The sequence below is a fragment of the Notamacropus eugenii genome, chromosome 6, assembly GCF_028372415.1.
Source record: "Notamacropus eugenii isolate mMacEug1 chromosome 6, mMacEug1.pri_v2, whole genome shotgun sequence".
NCBI classification, from domain to species: Eukaryota; Metazoa; Chordata; class Mammalia; order Diprotodontia; family Macropodidae; genus Notamacropus; species Notamacropus eugenii.
In genome coordinates, this window is record NC_092877.1 from 105,830,247 (window position 1) to 105,854,042 (window position 23,796).

Below are 23,796 nucleotides of genomic sequence, written 5' to 3' on the forward strand. Positions count from 1 at the left end.
TTTCCATTAATAGATAAGGAGACTAAAATACAAATAAGTGAATTGACCAGGGACACACAGGTCAAGTATATGCAATGCATATCAGGCATGGTGGAGACAGTGGGAGATTTGTCAAATAGACCATCTGAATGAATAACTGAAGACAAAGAGGTTTTGGGGTTGAATATAGGTGGACTCTCCACAATGCATATGAATTCATTGGACCATTCACACAGGATCGTAGATAGAGGGCTAGAACAAACCTTAGAGATCATCTAATCCAGTCCTCTTGTTTTAGATGGCCTAAATTAGCCCCCCAAATATTGATTAACTTATACAAAATCACATAGGTAGTAATAGCAGAAGCAGGATTGGAACCTAGGTCTTTTGACTTCACATCCAGAGTCCTTTCCAGTTACATGCTGATCAGAGTGCTGACCATTACTGACCAGAGTGCACTCCCAAGGGTGTTCTTTGAGAATGGCACTCCAGTTTCAGATCCTTCTAGATGAGTCCAGAACATTGCATTTTCTACTTTGCTGGTCTTATACTTTAATACCAGTCAGAATGAGGGTCAAGCATTCCAGTTAAATGCTCTTATAAAAATTAATTGCCTCCACAGCTATCATAAAAGACCATGCAAAATAAACTGACTCCTTCATTTCCTCTGGGCTTCCCCCAATCCTGTTTAAGACTCTACAGAATTTCATTATTAGACAAGAGGCAAGGATGAGATGATGACATTTGGGGGTAAGCAAGGGAGGAGTGACAACTCATAATTTTTAAGGCTTTTCATTGTTCAATTATTTCATATCTAACTCTTTATGACCCTATTTGGGGTTTTCTTGGTAGTGGTTGACCATTTCCTTCTTCAGCTTATTTTACAGATGAGGAAACTAAGGCAAACAAGGTTAAGTGACTTGCCCAGGGTCACTCTGATAGTAAGTATCTGAGGCTAGATTTGAATTCAGGAAAATGAGTCACCTAGCTAGTAAACATCTAAGGCCAGATTTGAACTCAGGGTGATGAGTCTTCCTGACGTCCAGGTCTGGGGCCCTATCCACTGCACCACATAGCTGCCCCTTTCTCAGTGAAGGCTGAATCACCCTCATCATCAATAGGTTGTATAGCACAGTGGAAATTGACTAATTTGGAATTAGAGACCTTAGCAGCCTAGAGCGTTGGGTCAAATCTAAGAAGATGAAGTTTAATAGGAAAAAATGTAAAGTTTTACACTTGGGTTCAAAAAACCAACATCAGAAATACAAGGTGAGGAAGGCAGGACTAGGTATCATTTGGTCTAAAACAAATCTAAGGACTTTAATAGCCTGTGAACTCAACAGGAACCAAGCATTATGTAGTAATTTAAAAAAAAATAATGTGGTCTTGGGCTACATTAAGAGAAACAGAGCCTCTGGGAATAGGAAAGTCCAACTTTCCTCTGCCCAGATAAGGTAGCCTCTGGTGTTCCATGTTTAAGACTAAGCACTCCATTTTAGGAAGGACAAATCTGAGTGTCTAGTAGAGGGTAACTAGGAAGTTCATCCCATGTGAGATTAGATGAAGGAAATGGGGATGTTCTTTAGAAGAAGGGCACTAGTATTCTTCAAGGATCTGGAGAACTTTTATTTGGAAGTGGAATTAAATTTGTCCAGAGTACAGTACAAAACTAGAAACAATGAATAGAAGTTACAATGATTAGGCTTGATTCCCAATACTTAGAGTCATTCAAAAGCAGAAAGCATTCTCTCAAAAGATAAAAGGGTAAGGGAATAAGAATAAATATTTACATGGTACCTACCATCTGTCAGGCACTGTTTTAAATACTTTTTGCAAATAGCACTTCACTTGATACTCACAATAACCCTGTGAGGTAGACGCTATTATTGTTCCCATTTTATAGTTGAAAAAACTGAGGTAAACAAAAGTTAAGTGACTTTCCAGGGTCACTCCAGCTAATGTATGAGGCTGGATTTGAACTCAGATCTTTGTGACTCCAGACCCAGCACTCTATCCACTTTCTCACCAGCTGCCTCCTGAGTCACTAGAGAATTCTTCTCCCTCATTGGAGATCTTCCAACAAAAGCTGCAGAACCATTTGATAGAGAGGATTCATTTTTAGGTATGAACTAGACTAGCTGGTTACCAGGATCCCTTCCCATTCTGAAACTATGGTTCTATGACCTGAGATTGAAACCTAACACTGCAATTTCCTAGCTTTGTGATGTTGGACATATCACTTTATATATCTGAACCTCAGTTTCCTCATCTATAAATGAATTACATGATCTCTAAGTTCCCTTTCAGCTGTACACCCTGTGGTCTTTACCCTCTTGACCTTTCTGTAGCTTTAGATTCTGTGGATCATTCCCCGCTCTGGGATATTCTTTCTTCTCTTGGTTTACAAGGCAGTGCTCTCTCCTGCTGTTTCTCCTACCTGCTTGCCTATTCCTCAGTCCCTTTTGTAGGTTCATCATACATTTCCTATCTCCTAAGCACGGATGTTGCCCATGGCTATATCTCGTAGCTTCTTCTGTGCTCTCCCCCTTGGTGATCTGTGTTCTCTCCTTTGGTGGTCTCTTTAGTTCCCATGGATTCAGTCCTGTTTATGCAGAAAACTGTCAGATCTATGTATGCTATCCTAACTATCCTTTCAGGGATTTCTCAAATGCTTTGCTGAAAAATAGGTATAGCATGTTTAAAACATTCTCCTGACCTATCAACCTCAATGAAAGGAAATTAGGTTAGTTCAGCATGTTCTTGATTTAGCCCCTTTTGGATGCCCACTTACTGTTCTAGATTTTCACTAATCTTTCCATTTATAATGTGTTCTAGAGTTTTACCAGGAATTAAAGCTATTCTCATCAATTTATCTTCCCATTTTTGAAATTCAAGACAACTGGATATAGTGGTACACAGCCATAAGCTACTAGGGAGTCTAGAGCTTTTGGATTGCTTGAGCATAGGAATTCTAAGCTTCAGTAGGATATCTGGCCAGTTGAGTATCCATATTAAGTCCAACACCTACATGGTAAGGTCATGGGAGTGGGAGGCCACTGGGCTGCCTAAGAAGGGGTAAACTGACCCAGGTCTAAAGTGGAGTGGGTCAAAGCTTTGGAGCCAATCAATAGTGGGATCAGATTCACGAGGGGTCACTGCACTTCTAGCCTGGGTAAGACACAATCTCAAAAAAAGGGAAAGAAAGGAAAGGAGAGAAGAGGAGAGAGGAGAGAAGAGAAGAAGACAGGAGAGGAGAGGAGAAGGGAGGGGAGGAGAGGAGAGAAGAGGGAAGGGGAGGGAAGGGGTGGGGAGGGGAGGGGAGCAGAAGAGAGGAGAGGAGAGGAGAGGAAGGGAGGGAGGAAGGGAGGGGAGGAAAAAGGAGAAAGGAAAGGAGGACATTTTATCTCTCTTGCCAACCCCTCACTTACCTTAGGTTCCAACTCTTTCTTAGTTATTTTTCTTCTTTTCTTGTCAGTCCAAAGATCATTTTTCTCTTGGCAGAGAAAAAGAAGTGAAATATGAGGTGAGCAGCGCTGCTTCTGTCGTTTGTTGACTTCTCCTACCCCACCTTCAGCCCATCTTTAATTTTCCTCTTGTTCCTGACATAACTAAAAACATCCCTCTTCGCATCCTTAGTATTCACCACAGACTCCTTCTGGGCTTTACTGATCTGTATCTGGGGTGTCCCTTCTGATGCTTGCTCTGCCTTTTGAGCGTCCCCAGTGGAAGCATGGCTAGTTCTCTCCCTAATGATGTAACTGATGGAACCCAAGTCTCTGTCCCCACTCAGACCCTCACTCCCTTGAGTTACTGTCATCTCCTTGCTATCCCTGGTGGGCAGGGAGAGAACCACGTGCAAGGTCCAGAGAGAACTGGCACAAACTCTAGATCCAGACCCCTCTCACCCTACAGTCAGGGAGCTAGAAGCAACTTTCCATCTCCCTAGTGTTCACAGAGACAGGTTCATTTTCTCTGAATTCTGATTCTAGATCCTTGAGCATCCCCTCTGCCTTCTCTCCCCGTACCCCACCATGTCATAGCTCACCACAGAGCTAGATCTGGAGCTAAGAGAGGGAAGTAAAAGAGGGAGAAAAGAAGGAGTGACTTTGCATTGGGACCTGGACCTTAAAATAACTATGACAGAAAGAACAGGAGGTAGGAAGTATTGCAGCCAAAGACACTCAGGAAAAATGTCTCCAGTGGGAATCAAGTTTATTCATACTGACTCCTTGGGTTCTTTTAAGGGTTAATCCCTATGATGAAACCCAAGTCCTATGTGTATTACTCCACTTTAGAGTCTGTGATCTCCTCCTGATTTATCTTTCCACTTAACAACTTAGAAGTCAAATAGAAGCACCTTACTCCCATATTCAAAGCTGGCTATTAGCACGAGGCAGAATAATCTAGGAGAAAAAGACTGAACTTGAAGTTGAAAGCGCCCTGGGTTTTAGTTCTGCCCTCAACACTTACTAGCTGTGTGACATTGACTGATCAATGCCATTCATTAAGCACCTACTATGTGCCAAGCCTGAACTTGTCTCCCTATCCGTCAAATGATAATATTTGTACTACCTACCTCACTAATTTGTGAGGAAAGCCATTTGTAATTCTTAAAGCAGTATCAAAATATACTATCATTCTTTTCCATTGGAAAAATCAGTGTAGAATATGAGACATTGTACCAGAGAACACATAGATGTATAAGGCACCATCCCTGACCTGTAGGAGTTTATTGCTCCTACAAGACCTGTATAAATAATTATAATAAGTCTAAACTTTTTGAGCAAGAATACTGATAAGCAAATTAGGATTTTATTAAAGGTCCTACAGTTAATCAAAAATAGAGACGATTTGGAAGCAAATAGCACAATTTCTAGTTTACTGAGGTCATCATGATGGGTAGACATGGGCCAGAAGTACTCTCCAAGAGGGGACGTATTAAAAGGGCAGATGAGGCTCAAGAAATCGTTCCCCTGTATTATGGTACAAAAAGAAAAAGAAGATGAAGAGGAAAGCAATTATCCAGTGAATGTGGTCAAGGTCGGCGACTAATCTGACTGATTCAGGCCTAGACTCTGGTGCTTCTGAATGACAGTAGGATTTTCTGGCTTGAATTAATCTGATAAACCTCCACATCAAATTGCCTGTGTTCCCACGGCCTTAGCTAGACACAGAATACAGTGGTCCTCTTGGTAATGCTCCACTCAGGAGTTTCTTTTACTTTCGAATGCCCTTGCTGCAACAAAGAGGAAGGTCATCAGCTTAAAATTCTGAACCCAAAATACAAAATGTTAAATGTATTCATAATATTGTTAGCATCTCCCCCCCCCCCCCATTGACTACACGTGCTACATCCCATGATTCCTTCTTTTCATGGTTAAGAGCTCTCTAATCTTCACAGCACGGGATCAGGGCAGTCCTACAGAGCACTCCCTTTGGCATTTCATGCCTTTATTTCGATGGAGCCTTCATGTTTCATGCCTATCACTCAGGGCCCTTTCTATCTGTTAAGTAATAGTACAGTTCCAAAATGTAACTACTTCTTTTCTCAGCCATGTTTAAATTTGCCTAAATCACTTGGGCAGCTCCAATAGAAGAATTTACATCTAAAAATAAAAAAGATAGAAACCAGATCATGTTATCTAAAGTACACATCCTTTCTGGTTTGGGAAATCTAAGGACACATCCATATGACCTATGCAAAACTCCCTGGTCCCAGGACTGTTCCATATGGTTAGTCTAGGCCTGCAGATATATTTTTATATAAACTAGGACCCTTTTCATTTTAGCATCTTCTCAAAGGCACAGCCATGTAAAGTCCTGAATAGATTCCCAGTCTAGCAAAAAATTTGATTGATTGAGCACAGTATTCCCATTTGTATAAATATTTTAAGTTGGAAAAAAAAGCTTTTGTTATTTTTTTCTGCTAAAAAAATACTTCCAGAAATCTCTTCCTGTGTGTGACAGGACTGTTCTTTAAATTCCACAGCCCTTTGCATCTCTGCGCACTAGATGGGAAGGAAATAGCCTCTTGGCACTGTTGGGTTTTGACAAATATTTAAAAAGTTGGAAGAGAATACACAGAACCGCACCATGCTTAGGTGAGTAGAAGAAACTGTCCTTTTATATAAACTGTACAGGATATTCATTCTTACTCTTTTTCCAGACCTAGTTTGAAACCTGGGAAAGGGAAGTTATGACATTAGTATGAGAACCAAGAGAGGACCATCATTTTAGAGCACGGACTTCAGGGGTAATCTAGTTCAAACCCTTCATTTCACACATTTGGAAACTGAGGACCAGATAGTATTATACTATTTACTATTTCTCTACTACTTCTACTACTATTGCTACTACGACTAATTATAATAATAATTTCTATTACAACTACTTCTGTTACTACTACTACTACTACTAAATGATACTTTAAAGTGTGCAAAGTACCTTACATATATTATTTCATCCTCATGACAACCATGGGAAATAGGTACTATTATTTTCCTCATTTTATACATAAGAATGGAAGAGAATGTTGAATTCCTCTTTGCAACTAAAAGGAAAGGCAGTCCAGTAGAGAGTGAGAGAGCTGGTCTGAGTCCATAAGACTTTTTCAAGTCCTAGTTCTGACGCATCTGGCTGTGTGACCTTGGACAGTTATGCCCTCAGCATGCCCCTCCCCAAACATGCCTAGGCCACTCTCAGAGATTGCAAATTGCAGAGAAGGTGCCAGCCCCTCCAATGTGCAGTGTCTGAGGCAGAATTTGAACTCAGGTCTTTTTGACTCAAAGTCTAGTAATCTAGCCAGAAGCCATCTTTCTAAGAGTTGATATTTTAACCCAGATCTTTCTACACTTAATCCAGGGCTCTCTCCATCCAAACTTGATGGCTATCTTTTTTTTGTTGTTCGGTCATTTCAGTCATGTCTGACTCTTCATGACCCCATTTGGGGTTTTCTTGGCAAAGATATTGCAGTACTTCACCATTTCTTTCTCCAGCTCATTTTACAGATAAGGAAACTGGGACAAACAAGGGAAGTGACTCGTCCAGGGTCACACCTCTAGTGAGTGTCTGAGACTGGATTTGAACTCAGGAAGATGAATCTTCCTAACTTCATGGTTGGTGCTATATCCACTGTGTCACCTAGCTGCCCAGTAGGGCAGGTTTGGAATTGCAACAGTTCAAATCAGGGCCACCCTATCCCCACCAAAGAGTGATCTGAACCTCTTGGACTCTTCAAAATTTCTAGGCTTTCTAGAGCCAGGGTTCTTAACCTGGGATATGTGAGATTGTGTTTTGAAAATATTTTGATAACTGTATTTCAATGTAATTTTTTTCCTTTGTAGTCCTATGTATTTTATTTATTATCTTAAAAATACTGCCATAAGAAGGGTTCATAGGGTTCCCCAAACTGCCAAAGGGGTCAATGTCAGAAAAACTTCCTGCTCTGTATCCTTCACCCGGAAGAATTTTTTATGAGAGCAAGTCATAGATCCATCTTGTATTAATTCAAACCCTTTGTTTCATCCAGTATCAAACTAGTCTTGGGGATCTGGGAGACATTCAACTCTAAGGTTTCTGGAGTTCACTATATCTTGGGTTGACAGAGCTATATATGGTGATAACCCTTAATAGGTAGGGGTGGGTAGGTTCAGCATTCCTGAGGAAGGGGCAAAGCCCAGAATCCTCTTACTTGCACCAATTAAGTCAGTCAACAAATACTAAACATCTTCTCTGTTAGGCATTTTGAGGGGAACAAATGAAAGGAGAAGCTTTAGTCTCTACCCTGGTGAACTTTTTAGGACAAGGTTGGTGAGACCACCTGTAAATACATGAAGGAACCAGAAAGCAATTACATATGTAAAATGAACTGGAAAAGGAAGTGGCGAACGACTTCAGTATCTTCGCCAAGAAAATCTCAAATGGAGTCACAGAGAGTCAGATATCACTGAAAATGCCTGAAAAGAGCAACAACCTTCTGGATCTACCAGACAGCCCAGACCTGCATGGAAGGGGGTGTTGAGTCTTCCTAAGATCCCAAAGACTGGCTTTTTCCCAGCTTTGTCCCAGTTCAATCTCTCTCTCTCTCTCTCTCTCTTAGTTTATGGAATAAAACAAGCACTTCTATAACATAGTATAATAAAAAAAAAAATGATTGCACGTGTAACCGCAAATCTATTATACACAACTCACTATTCCTTTTAAATATATAATAAAATTATCAGTAATTTTTCTTCTTTTTTTCTCTTCTCCCCCCCAACCTGATCTAGAGATGGCTACCATTAGACACAAATATGTACATATATGTAAAATCATTCTATCCATACTTCTATTCATCAGTTCTTTCTCTGGATGCAGTTCTTCCTTCATCTATCCTTTAATTTGGGTGTTTATAAAATGACTTATTTACTCAAAGTTGTTGTTAAATCAATATTGCTGTTACTTTATATGGCAACCATATAAAGCTAAAATATCTATGGAAATCATGCTCCTTTGGACAAAAAAAGAAAATCTAGAAAGTGACTACAGAAACTTCTGTTATAAAACTGGACCTTTCATTTCTAAAACTTTAAATCTTGAAGGCAAACCAGATAAATCCAAATAGCATAAAATAAGCGTCAAACTCAAATAGAAATGAGACAACTTCTTACAGGCACATATTGACTTAGAAAACCACATATTAACATTATCTATGTTTCATTGTAATCTATTTTGTCAGACATTTCCCAATTACATTTTAATCTGCTACCTGGTGGGAGGTATAGGTCACAAGCAGTTGGAGAGCTGTGTTTGACATCTCTACTGTAGAGTTTCAGGAAAGTTAAGGAAAAAATATTTCGCTATGCTGAATAATGATGACAATAATTATAATTGCTGTTTACGTAACACTTTAAGGTTTGCAAAGTAATTGCCAAATATTTTGTGATTTGATCCTCACAATTGTCTTGTAAGATAGAAGCTATTATTATCCTCTATTTTACAGATGAGGAAAGTGAGGCAGAGTGGAAGGAGGATTTAAACTCGGGTCTTCCTGACTCCCGGAAGTACCAGAAGAGGAGAGTGACTGAATTTTTTAAATATATGCTTCACTGAACACTGCAATTGCAATGGCCAAACTTGGCCCCAAAGGAGACATAAGAGAAAATTCCTGCCTTTGTTCATTGTAGAGGTGGGGGCCTACGGAGGTGAAATATTGCTTTTACTGTCAAATTTAACTAACATGTTGCCTAGTTTTACTGAAGTGCTTTTTTCTTCTTTATTATTAGGCACAGCTCTCTGGGTGGTAGAGGGAAAGGAGCATGTTGGAAAACAAAGTGACAGATAATGATGATAATAGCTAACATTTCTATAGTGCCTACTATGTGTCTGGCACTTTGCTAAGGACTTAACAACTATCATCTCATTCGATCCTCACAACAGCCTTGGAAGGTAGGTGGTGATATTATCCTTATTTTAAAGATGAGGAAACTGAGGTAAACAGACGTTAAGTGACTTGCTCAGAGCCATAGAACTAGTAAGTATCTGAGGCTAGATTTGAACTCAAGCCTTTTTGACTCCAGACCCAGTGCTCTACCTACTCTACCATCTAAAAGCCAAAATATATCAGTATAAAATTTTCTAAAAAATGACCACTTTAATTCAGGAGTACAAAGGTTTCTAATAAACACTCAGTATCAGAATGAGTCATTTCTACTTGCTTGCCATCGATAGACCTATGGAGTGAGCAGTTTGGACACAGCCGGAAGCAGAAGAGATCTATGATTTAAAAGGTGAGCAGTGCCCCACTCGTCCCGCTGAGGGTCCTCGATGCAGCCGGGTGACATGAGAGCCTCACGTGGTTTTGCTTTAGGGGGTTAACTCGAGCTGGAGAGATCTGAGGATATTGCCAGTTGAGCACTTGACTGACTGATTGGCTTGTGGGAAATTTGCAGAGATATCTCCCTGGTTGTCATGGCAACCACTCTGCCTCCCTCAAAGAAGGACATGTGTTCATTTTTATAATTGTTCTGTTATAGATAGCCTGGCATCTTTGGGCTGCTGATACATTTCCTGAGATGAGCCAGAAGAGCTGTGCTCCAGACAAAAAGGGGCCTGGCCCATGAGACCCCAGAGGGCCTTGTGTTTTTGTTTTCTCATCACAAGGGGGCTGCAGACACAGTTAGCTTTGTAGGAGAATCCTCAATGCTTTATGGGAAAGCTGGCTTTTCACAAAATAGCCTCATTTATCATAGACCAATTCTTGGCAATCTGCAGAATGTTCACCCACACTGTTAAATTTTCAGGTAGGCCTCACATTTTTTTCTCCCATTGAACACGGTCCCAAAATGAGGACTGATTTGCAAGACTGAGAAGCAATTTTTTCCCCACTCTTTTGAAACTCAAAAGGAAATGTACAAAATTTGGTTCAGGTTGTCAGATGCTTTGCCCTTGATTCCCGGTATTGCATGCTGAATTTTTATGGCTTGGCCCAATGCTGAAGGATTTTTTTTTTTTTTTTTGCAATCTCTTCCAGGTTTTTCAACTTGATAGTTCTTTGACCTTTCAATGTATTTTACAGTTGAAGGAAATTACCCCTGTCACTTGTCTGGGGGTCACACACTCAGGAGATAACATGGCCTCCTAGACTGGGCCCTGGCTCTAGATACAGGGAACCTGGCTTCAAATTCTACCTCTACACTCCTGTGACCTTGGGTTTCTTAAATGAATATCTCTGGGCCTCGTTTTCCTCATCTATAAAGTGAGGGGGTTGGGCTAATGACCTCTAACATTCCTTCTCACTCTAAATGTAGGAACTATATAAAATGGTGATAATAACTGTACTATCTTCTTCACAGAGTTATGAAGAATAGATTTTTATTAACTACAAAGTGTCCATAAATGTGAGGAACCATCCTAATTGTTTGACTAGTGGCTCATTCCTTCACCAGGTCCTTGAAAGAAAAAAAAAAGAGAAAATAGCAGATCATCACACCACTACACAGTATCCCTCCTTGTACTTGTAAAACTCTTCTTGGAACTACAAATGCAGGCTCAGAACCAACGCCCTGCCTTGGCTACCACACCCCCAAGGGTTTGGGAAGTCTTTCGGGTGACTGCCAGATCCTAGGAAAGTTCCTTTTCTATTTCTCTCATCCAAGTAAGCTGTCAAAACAGCGACATACCCAAAAGTCAATCTTCTTCATTATAACAGTAACTCTAAGGGAATGAGGAGAAATATGGGCATAAATAGTGCCATAAAGTGAGGCCATCGCAGATAGGATCCATGATTTAGAGCTGAAAGGGCCCTTAGAGGTCAGCTTGTCCCACCTCCTCATTTTACAGGTAATGACAATTTTGTGAGAAGTTAAATCACCTTCATGTCATACATGTCATGACACCATCAGAATTTGAATATAGACTCTCTGATTTCCCTCTCTCTCTTTTTATTTTATTTTATTTTTTGGAGGAAATGGGATTAGGTGACTTGCCCAGGGTCACACAGCTAATATCTGAGGTCAAATATGAACTCAGTTCCTCCTGACTCCAGCACCTGTACTCTATCCATTGAGTCACCTAGCTGTCCTGTCCTCTGACTTCTCAACTAGTTGTCCTTTCTCGGTACTGCAGCTGCCTATATCACTTAAACTTAGCATAAACACAGCTTCTTTATTTTTTTCCAGCTCTGGAAGGACTTTTTAGACTTCTATCTAAATACCTCTGTCCAGTCTCTGAAGCCATGCCTAGTGTTGGTCTTGGATCTTTTCTAACGGGTTCCCCAAGAAAGCTGTTTCCATCACAATCCAAAACACTTCTAAACTTATTTCTTTTCCTAAATGTCCCTCTTCCACTTCTCAGACCCATTGCTTGAGCCTGGAAACTTAGCTCCTTCTAGATCAGGAAGACAAGAAGATCCTTTATTTTTATCAAAGATGAGTTGAACACTAGCTGCCATCATCATTGACTCATGTCCTGAAGATATCACAGTACTATCAAGATGTTTCAATCTTCTAATCTTCAGTTGAAATGCTCATATTTCTTTGAGCTTTTCTTCCCTTTTATAAAGCCTATTTAATTGATTCCTGTGTCTTAGGAGACTGTTAAATCATCAGAAATTTTTTTTTCATTCCTGGCAAAATGATAAACTGTGCTTCAGTTTACCTTTTCATTCCACGATTACAGTTGATCTTTCATTCTTATATTATTTTAAAATACCTTGAGTATGCTAGAGGCCCTTAGTAAGGACGGTAGCCACCAACAGCTATTAAACCATTAGGCTGAAAGCAGAAGGGTTACCACAAGTGTGCATACACTAGCCACTGGTATGTGAAAGGCATTAGCTAGTTCCTCAAATTTAATCTGGGACATATGATAAAATATTGTATTTTTTCTGAAACTTTTCCAGTTTGGAGAAGGATTTTTGTACATCAGTCTCTACTGTCTGGGCTCCCTGCATCTGTAAGAAGGCCAGACAGATTTGTGTGGTGTGTGGCCACAACATGGAGTGAGGTTGGTTAGCTGGCTTCTCAGGTGGATCATACATACTCATAACCTTATCTTCAGTAACACTGGACTGAGATGAACAGAAACATAATCTCCCAGGATTAAGAACCCTTTTTGAAGAGAATCCGCGTTTGCTCACGTGTACTCAGACTCTTCCTTCAAATCCACTGAAATCACATGGAGAATTAATGAGTTTTAAAAGATAGAAGGCTCTCATTCCCGCTACATCAACTAAGAGCCGATTTTCAAGCTCACCTCAAAAGAGCACATGAGATTTGGTGAAATCTCACCCAGTTCAAACCCAGGTGAAAATGCAGATGAAAGGGTCCAGTGCTTTGAGGAATAAATAGTTTTATATTTATGAATCAGGTAGATGGCAAGATCCTCATTCACTAGACTTAAATACATTTTTAGGAGGTTGGAATCTGGCTGTGTTAGATAATATCTCCCTCTTTCCTCCTCCCCCTTCCACTCACCCAGGACTCCCTCCTAGATCTGCCTTTGAGGTACGAGTTTAACTCAAAACAAATGGTTGTAAGGACTCATCTTGACTGTGTAGGAGGAGGTCTCCTTGACAGAGAGGGAAGGAACTGCTGAAGACCTTATTTCCTGTCTCAGCACTAGAAACATTTCTAAAATCGAGGAACTTGATTATTTTTTTAATGTGTAGACAGTCTCATAAATAGATACTCTAGATGTCTCAGAAGCATCACCACCCCCAGATGGAAAATTAAAATATTCTTATTACCAGTAATCCTTCACATATTAAAGCAGTTTCTTTTATGCGAGTCTGAGATCAGGATTCAACGTTCACTTCACAAATAATAATTTTAATTTATATATTTTATGTACCTTTTCCTATTGGGGCCTCATGACAACAAGGAGGGGACCTACATTCTTCATTTTATCATTGGAGAAAACAAGGCAGAGAAATGTTAAGTGACCTCCCCAGAGTCACACTTTCATAAGTGAGACATGGGATAGGAGCTAGCCAGCTGGACTTGGTAGTTGGAAAACACTGGGGCAAATCCCTCCTCAGACCCTGACTGTGCGACCCTGGCAGGTCATTTCAGTTTTCTCGGCCTCACTTTTCTCATCCTGTAAAATGGGGATGATAATAGTAGAACCCACTTCACCAGCGCAAGGTTTGTTGAAGGCAAGCCTTCAGATCTCTGTGCAAATACCCAAAACAAGTGGTGACTGACATTGACTTGAGTACTGTCCTCTCTGATTCCAAGTCTCATACTCAGTCCATTTCACTGATCTCCCCCTGTGCTACATTTCAAGCTGCCTCATTTTTTATGTCCATGAAAGACCTTATGTTTTAGAAGCTTTTTTGCAACACCCCTTCCTCCCTAGTGCCTCCCAGGCAGGTAGAAAGCACCTCTCTGGTTAACCATCATGCTGTTTAATTAGTTCTCTATCAGATATACCCCTGAGGATTTACATGTTTTATTTACTTTTCAACTTGCGGCTTAGCCATATTATTCTAAGATCACTGGCCTTCCCAGAAAAGGGGAAACTGTTTAATGAATGATATCAGTTTTTTAAAAAAGAGAAAAATACCTTCCTAACAAAACAAAGATGATTTATACAGACAGCCAGACAAATTTAGGCCTCACAAGTCAAAAATAACATCTTCATGGAATTTCCTTGTTTAAAGGAGCGCTTTAAAATGTATTTCAAAATGTGCATTTTCCAACCATTTTTTTCTAAGAAGTTTCATTCCATTCAATTAATAGCTAAGTGTTTATTGGGTGAAGTCAGTCAAGTCAAATTAACCAGTGTTTATTAAGTGCCTATGATATGCCAGACGCCATGCTATGTGCTGGGGAGGCAAAGAAAGACCAAAGACAATCCTTACCCTCAAGAAGCTCACTGTCTGTGGGGGAGACAATATGCAAACAGCTATGGAAAGACAAGATCCATATGGGATGGATTAAGATAACCTCAGAGAAAGACTTCTTGGAGAAGGTAGCACTTTTGTTGAGACTTGAAGGAAGTCAGGGAAATCAGGAGACAAGGATGAGTGTCCCAGGCATAAAGGGCAACCACTGAAAATGCATGGAGTCAGGAGCTGGAGTATTGTTCAAGGACCAGTAAGGAGGCCAATGGCACCGAATCATAAAACGTGGAGAGGAGTAAGATGTGAGAGGCACTGGACTAGATGCTGGCTATGCAAAGACACAAACCACCCAATCTGTGTCCTGAAGAAGCTTAAACTCTAATGCTACAAAGCAGCCACCCAGAAACCAGAAAAATGAGGAGAGAAGGCTAGAAAGGAGTGGAGGGAATCATGGGGCTTCATGGAGGAGATGACACCTGAGCTGAGCCCTGAAGGAAGGATTCTGCCAGGCAGACAGGAGGAGAGAACACATTCTAGACATGAGGTTCAGGCCATGGAAGAGCTTGGAGGTAAGAGCCTTAGTTTCCAGTCTAAGGGGCTTGCAGCAGCCCTCATCTAGAAGGCAGCAACGGGACATCCCTAGACTAGCCTAGGCTTACATTAGATCATCTCTTGAGGGCAGAGACTAACTTTATATCCTAGCCCTTAACATGGTACCTGATACATAGTGAGTATTTAATAGATGTCTGTTTCATCTCATTTCATTATACCATTGCTGGCCTCCTATCTGAGAGCTGATACACTGAGCAAGTGGTATCAGGTGTCATTTTGACATATGGAGCATTTGAGGGGTATTACCATGGGGTACTATATTTTGGGACAAAGACCAGTGAGGGTGTAAGTGCCTGTGGACCTGCACACAAAAGTACAAAAAAGGAGGTCAAAAGAAAGCAAAGTTTTTCTTGTTTCAAAATTTTGCCTCTTCTCCCAGTTTTGGGCAGGTGCTCTTAGTAGCGACTAGTTCAACTACTTCTACTACTACAACTAGTTATTCCTTATTTTTAATAGTTTAATTTAACTAGTTATGCTTTAATTCCTCAAGATTTCATGATTTTTTTGAGTATGAGCCCTTCCTTCAGATACACGTTTTAGTTTCTGTATAACTAGAGAACACGGATCTTTGACAGATGGCGCGGTGGGGAAAAAAATTGCCACTGTATAACCCAGATGGTAATGAGTCTCTCCAGGCCTTGGACAATAGATCGTCCATCACTGCCTTCTACTTAAAGCTTTTCTATCTTGGTAGCATCCACCGGAGCTGGCAGTTGAAAGGTACAGTTGTTAAGAACTCGGCAGCACTTTTAAGTCTGGGAGAAAGACTTGAGCAAATTAAGATCAGCTACATCATGAGCTAATGGGGCTTTGGTTGGCTGGCTTGACAGCCTAACCCCCATTTAGAACCTCATTGCTTTTGGGAAATCCAACTTGAATGCCAGTCAGCCTACAAATGAACTTTGGGGATCAAAACCCTTTTGTAAACTGGGACCTGGTGCTGAGAGTCTGACTACAAGATGGTGAAACTTACTTCTAGCAAACAAAATAAAAATTAGATGTCCAAGTGAACGTAGTCTCCTTGGGAGGTCCCATGCTCTCTCTCATGGTGTACTACTGCTTAAAACATTTTTTGAATTTCCTATTTGGAAGCATCTTCCTATGTATTCTTTAGAAGAATCTCAGTGGTGGAAGTCCACTGGTGAGTAGATGGGATGTTTGAAAACAGTCAAAAGTTAGTCAATACTAAGCTAGGAAATAAGGTGGGTGATGAAAATGGGAAACATCTTGAATTAATTTTCTTGAGGAAATTTGACTATAAAGTAAACAAACAGATTTGATCACATGCTACTTCTGGAAGCAATTTCCAAAATGTTGTAAGTCATAGTAATGTAGTCTTCTAAGGTAACCACTTTGAAGGAAGATCCTTGTTTAGTGTGAGTTCTGGCATGTTAGTTAAAAAAAAAAGAAAGTTACATTACTTTAAAAGGGGTGGAGAACCTGCAGCCTCAAGGCCACATGTGGCCCTCTAGGTCCTCAGGTATGGACTTTTGGCTGAGTCCAAACTATGAAGCTGCACTTGAGGACCAAGAAGGCCCCATATGGCCTCAAGGCCGCAGATTCCCTACCTCTGCTGAGTAGATCAGAGATTTACTTTGGGGTGCCCTTTGGGGGAAGCCTGTGGACACTTTCTCAGAAGAATGTTTAAAAATGCATAAAATAAAACCCACAGGATTACAAAAAATATCAATTATATTAAAATGCTTACAAATACTTGCATTAGAACAATTAAGTTATAAATTTTATTTATAATTTTACTATAAATACTTATATTACAAATAATTTCTAATTACATTACAAATAAACTTAAGATTCAAAGAATTTAAACATATTTTTAAAAGTTTACAGACCCTGAATTAGGAAAGAACCCCTGCTTTAGCATCACAGTTACTATATAAGTACCAGTTGGCAGAATCACTTCCCTCTCCCCAGTAAACTGTCTCCCTAAGTCATTGCTCAGCTGCCAAGTACATAATTTCTGTGGTTTTGAGTACAACCCTCAAGTAAAGCTGTATTTGTGAGGTTGAGTACAACCTATAGAAAGCTCTGCACCTGATGACATAACCAGACTACATTTTCTTAACACATAAAGTATCTTGCACCATTACTTTAATATAATTTCGGCTTCAGGCTAGCCTGCCGTCTTTAGCCTTGGGCAGACTCTCTTGAGGGTCTGGAGATAATTTTAACCTCTGGACAAGGCTGGGTTAGACCTGGAAGTCCTCCCACTCCCCCTCAACTCCCAATCCCTTTAGGGCTTCAAGAATTCATCCAGGCACAACTAGGTGGAGCCAGGAGGACCTGAGCTCAAATCTGGCCTCACTAGCTGTGTGACTTCTAGCATGTCACTTAACTCTGATTGCCTCCAAAAGAAAGAAAAAGGGGGGAAAAAGAGTCTATCCAATCAGACCATTGCCCAAATCCCTGTAATCAACAACAGCCCTAGGTGGGACTGGGCTTCAGTGTGGTTAATTACCTGAATCAGTAGACTGATTGATGGTCAACAAAACTGGTCCCCTTTGGGATCTACCTTATGTCAAATGACTAGTTTAACTGGATTGTTGACTGTTCAACCCATTGTTTTGGCATCAAATCCATGTTGTTCAATAGGCATTGCTCTAAAGGCCTAAGGGTCTCAAGACAATGACTGCCCAAACCAGCTCAGCCACTTCCAGGCCTGGCCACCTCTGTCCCCAGACAAAGAGTCTATGTTTAGCAGTGTTACTACCCCATGTCTCCCACCCTAGTGTTTCCTATTGTCTCCAGGCTGGTTTGGATACAATAATTATTTCACATCTACCAGTTGTGTGAAAAGTGGGGATGGGAGGGGAAGGAAAGGGAATATAGCAAAGATGTGGGGCAAAGTTCCCTCTAGAAAATATGTAAAATTCTGCTAGAACTCTTCTCTGTGCATGGAACTTTAGTGCTGATCAAAACATGCTCTGCTAATATTACAAAGAAATAAAACTATACGTTGTACCCTTCACCAAGCGCCACAAAGGCAACCTATAATTTATCAATAACTTACTTTTATTTACTTAACAACCAGGAGGTTGTCACCCATTCAAGTGTCTTTTCAGTCAGAAATGGATTCATCCAAGTTCAGATTTCTGACCGCTGGAACTACGTTGGAACTTCCATTCTTCCCGAATGAATATTTTGGTCCTGGCATATTTCTGTGGAAACTGCCTCGATTTTCATAAAAGTTCCTGTGGGATGTCAGTTTGAATAATTAGAATCGACATTTTACTTGTAAGCAAAATAGAGGCCTTTTCCACAGGAAACCACAATGACATTAACATCCTTGGAGTGCACACTGCCCTCCAAATAACCCAGTTTATTTTTCCTAAATTTGCATTTTCATTTGATCATTAAAAATGAGTTTCTCTTTTGGAAGCAAAGTCTGTGATTATTGAGCAGGTTGGTCTATGTTGTTCAGTAGACTCCCAATGCAATTAAGTGCCAAGCTCAAGGGCCCATTTCCTCATTGTATTGTGAGTTGTAACTCCTAAGAGGCAGCTAGGTGGCATTGTGGATATGGCACTGGATGTGGAGTCAGCTAAACTTGAATTCAAATGCTGCTTCAGATACTTAATGGGCACATGACAATCTCTTTGTGCCTCAGTTTTCTCATGTGTAAAATTGGGTTAATAACTGTACATAGTTCACAGACTTGCTGGGAGGATGAAATGCAATAACACATATGAAGCATTTTCCAAACCTTAAAGTACCATATAGAGGACTAGCTATTATGATATTGACCCTGTCATTCCTAGACTCTAAAGACTATACCTCCTTAATCCTAGTTAGTCATCTTAAAGAAGCACCTATGCGAAAGGATGACTCAGCGCAAAGCCATCACCCTTGCTGGAAAAACAAGTCAAAATACATCATGCCCCGCTGATGAAGGGCCAATAGTGACAGAGGATCAAAGGCCATTGAATGTTAGGACTTCAAAGGAGTTCATTGTTATTAATACTGAATCATTTCAGTTGTGTCCATTTGGGATTTTCTTGGCGAAGATACTGGAGTGATTTGCCCTTTCTTTCCCCAGCTCATTTTACAGATGAGGAATATGAGGCAAATGGGGTTAAGTGACTTGCCCAGGGTCATACAACTAGTTTAGTATCTGAGGCTGGATTTGAACTGAGTTCCTCCTGACTCCAGAACCAGCGCTCTATCCACGGTGCCGCACAACTGCCAGAAAGGTGTTCGGAGAGCACCTAATCAGCATTTCCCAAACTGTGGAAGAAAAGGTTGTCTCTTTTCTAGTCTGTAACACTTTGATATGGTGTACAACTTAGCCATCCAGTTGATGCAAAGAACCAGCAAATATTGGCTATGTGTCCTTTAATTAAAAAAAAAAAAAGTGGGCTTCTTAACTAGTTTAGAATCAATCACCAAACAAGTTTTGAGATAGTTGGACTAAGTGATCTCTAAAGTCTCTTTTAGCTTTAAATTTGTTATTCTATGATTCTAAATACCATTGTGTATGATGCACAATTAGTTGACTGCTGTTCTCTCCCAGAAGAGGGGATGCAAAATAACATAAACCTATCAACCTTCTTGGTTTTCATGTTTTTAAACAATAAATATTATTTGGGACCAATATCCACTGTGGGCAATTGGTGATAATCAGGAAGTCTGAAGAAATGAGAAAACGATAGCGTTTATAAGCAACAATCCGATGATGGATGAACAAAGCAGTAGCGTTCATAAGCAAAGCTCTTGTGATGGATGAGCAAACATCCAGGAAACTAGTTTGTTACCAAATCCCCCCAAATGAACAGATATAACCATAGCAGTGATGTTTGATTGGAGTATATTGACTAATGAATCTATTTTATATTTCTGGAAACTGTGGTTTGGAGTTCCTTAAAGCTTCTGAGCTTATATTGACTAGGGCTGATTCTGGAGCCTTAAATCAAAAAGATCATTTTTTTTCTTCTTAACTTATTATTTTCCCACTTCAGAGTTTACTCTTGGAGGAAAAGCTACAAATAGATCAACGTAGCCCAATTCTAGATTTCTCCAAATGTGGGTAAAAGGGATCCTTGGTTCTAATGCTAATGTTTAAAGGAACAAGTGTGAAATGGGCATGGAATGACCTTTATTTCACTCTACTGAAAAGGCAAAAGTTGAGAAAGACTCCTACAAGCTCATAAGTAGATAAAAAAAACACATAAAGCATTCAGCATAGTTCCAACATTCTAGTAAGTCTGCCTCTAACTCTACTGAGACTCTCTGTTTCATATCTTGCCTGATATTATGGATCATAAGGACACAGAGACCTTCAGAGGGTCTGGATGCCCTTGAAAGAGAAATATGTCATTTGGAGCACCTTATTGGTAGCACACCTTCCCAGTGGACCTGTGCAGTCTGAATTGGTGATGTTACTGTTTAGTTGTTTCAGTCATGTCTGACTTTTCATGACTTCTTTTGGGGTTTTCTTGGCAGAGATACTGGAGTAATTTGGCATTTCCTTCTTCAGTTCATTTTACAGGTGAGGAAACTGAGGCAAATAGAGTTAGATGATTTGCCCAGGGTCAGTGTCTAAGACCAGATTTGAACTCAGGAAGAGGAGTCTTCCTAACTCCAAGCCAGGTACGCTACCCATTGCACCATTTAGCTCTCTGCTGTGTGAATAACTCATTATAAAAGTAGGGAAATGGCAAACTACAGATTAACATGGCTTTCCTCTTTAAAATGATGCTTCTCAGAAACTATGTGTGTAATTGTCTTCTTTTTCTGAGAGGTCACACTGGATATATTTGCTTTTACAAACTGCCATTGCTGTAGAGGAGGGAAAGTGGGGAAGAAATCCTCTTCCAGCCCCTATCCTGTGATGCAAGCGCAAGGGAGAGAAAACTTTGGAGAAGAGTACTTCAAAAAGAGATGGGACCAAAAGGAAAAGAGTGGAGATATTTCCGCAGCTTATAAGACTGCAAAAGGGAGTAGACTTCTCCAACAAGAGTCTGTTTCTCATGATACTTGGTCAACAATCATCTTTGATGATTTTTAGTCATTTTCATTTTAGTCATTTTATGTCCAACTCTTTATGACTCCTTTTGGGGGCTTTCCTTGCAAAGATACTGAAGTGGTTTGCCATTTTGTTTTTCTAGCTCATTTTACAAATGAGAAAACTGAGATAAACAGGGTTGAGTGACTTGCCCAGGGTCACACAGCTAGTAAGTGTCTGAGATCATATTTGGACTCAGGTCTTCCTGACTCCAGTCTCAGCACTCTATCCACTGCACCAACAAGCTGTTCTTTCCCTACATCTTTAATGGTCACACACACATACACCCAATCCTGGGTACCAATTAAGAGTTTCCCATATCATCTTAGTAAAGTTCATGTCCTTTTTCAGGAAGCCTGAGCACATGTTGGACTCAACGGGAAACACCCAGTGTAGTAAATTAGTAAATAAGTTAGTCATTCAGTCAGTAAACATTTATTAAGCACTTATGTGCCAGGCACTGTGCTAAGCTCTGAGGAAACAAATATGAAAAAAACAGTCCCTACCCTCAAGAAATATATAATTTTATGGGGCAATATAGCACACAAAAAGGAAGGTGAAAGAGCTGGGAGGTTAAAAGTATTTGGCACAAGGACCATCATGAGATGTACAAAGGAGTACAACTGACTGGGAAACAAGGAAATGACTGGCCTGGGAAGAACCCTTCTCCCAGTCCTCCAATCAGAGGGGAAGACAGTAGTGAGGAGGAATGAGTACCAAGCCTGGTGGAGGATGAAGATGATGAATGATGAAGTTCCTGTGGACCCGATGGAGAAATTGGAAAGAGGGCAACAACCCCTCCCCTCTTCCCTCCTCCCCACTACACTACAATTTTTTTTTTACAAAAATCAAATTGTGAATAGCAGAGGACAATAGAAATAATGCCTGTTTAGAGTTAATAAGTTGCATCATATCAACCAATGAAAAGTGTAATAAAAGATGGTAGAGAGATATATAACAAGAAAGTTCAAGGATAAGAGATAGAGCAAGCTCCACTGGTACTCACATAGTAAGATCCATGGGAACCTGACCTGATCTTTGGACTCCATGATGGTATCTTCTCGGACTGCCGAAGAAACCTTTAGCAAACGTGTCACCTTGTTTTATATCTTACTGATACCATGGATGACAGGGTCATAGAACAACTGCTCTGCTGCTAAGGCTTTCAAGATATATTGCATAATTGTAATGTATGGACAAGACACATCTTGCTTTAAAAGAATGTGGAAGCACACACACACACACACACACACATAGACACACATATATATAATCCTTTTTTTGTTTCTCTGGAAATATTAGGAAATATTTGTCTATCCTAAATCTCTTTCCAGACCTTTCCCATTAGGAAAGTGGGAAGAACAAAGTTTAGGAGCTTTCTTTGAACAGAGTGAAGGTGATAACCAAACATAATTCTTGTCTACGTGAGATGGTTATCTTATTACCCACCAGGAATAATTGGTACCATGACCCAGCGAAAGACTGTGTCTTCTCTTTGAAATTCAAGGTTAAAATATCTATTACTGAAAGTCATTTTTTTCAGTACTTAAGGAAAGTGGTCTAAGAAGATACTAAATAGTTTTGGAACATTAAATCAAAACTATATTTAACATATTATGATTTTCTTCTTTTTCATGATTCCTATAAATGTTACCTCAATTCATCTTGGGGCAAAAAGTCCCATGAGTGGAGTTGTACATCTCTCTCTCCAAGCCAGAGAAGTCATTTATACTATAAGCATATCTGGTTCTGTGACATTAGAGCCCAACGATGGTGGCTTCACTTTCCTTGATGGTAAAGATAATTTGATCTAAAGATCTATCTTGTCCATCTTTCATTGATTTATTGGCCTTCTAGCTTCATCCTTAAATTCTCCTGCAATGACTTGGCTTCATTGGATCTCTTGCCAACTAATTGGGTCCTTCCCTCTGTATTAGGTGGGAAAACTTCTAATTATCTTCTCCATGGGTTTTTTTTTTTTAATTCTAAAATGCTGCCATTTGGCTGCCGCATCTTTCCACCTGACAAATAAGTCAAATACTTGTTAAAGTCCTTCGAATCTCTTTTCATCCCCTTGTTTTGTGATCATTTTACATTGATGGAACTCGTATAAAATTATTATAATCGGTGTGTGTGTCATTTCCTTCATCTATGTCCCATTCTCCTAAATCAATACCTTGTCTAAACAGGTTGGGCTAGAACAATATGGAACATTATAGTTTCTTCACTTTTTTATTTTTTTAGCTTTGAACTAATTTTGGTCTTTGTTCTCATAAGTTAGTGATATGAACATACACAGATATTGGATTCAGAAATATCTCCCACATCAGTAACAAATTCTTTCCTGTCTGTTCAAATACATTTGACTTAATTTTTTTTTTGTGGTCCATTTGGTGTTTTTTTATATCCATTGCCCTTTGATTCTTTTCTCAAAGGAAGAATACAGGACGTATGGACACAAGGTTCCTGCATAATTTTGGTCCCTTGCATTCTTTATTCTTGATCCATATTTTCCAGTACACTGTCCCTATCTTTTCTCACCAATTAAAGGACTCTTTTGGAAAGCTTAAATAATGCTAAGGTTTATTTAATTAAGGATATGTAATTAAAACAAGGGTACTTGTGGCAGGAAGGAGTGAATAGTGGCCTCTAGGAAGCTGCTGGCTAGTGTTCAACTTCCTTGGAGCAAGGATCCCAATGGTCTGAGAAGCCGTTTAAGACTCTCCATAGGGGTCTTTTATAGATTCCTATCATGTGCGCTCAAGCCAAGCCTGACAGCTTGGTTATTGCTTTAGGAGCTGTTGGGGCTGGTGGCTTAATTTTAGGGTGAGTGTCATTCCTGCGAACTCCCTGGAGTATTTAA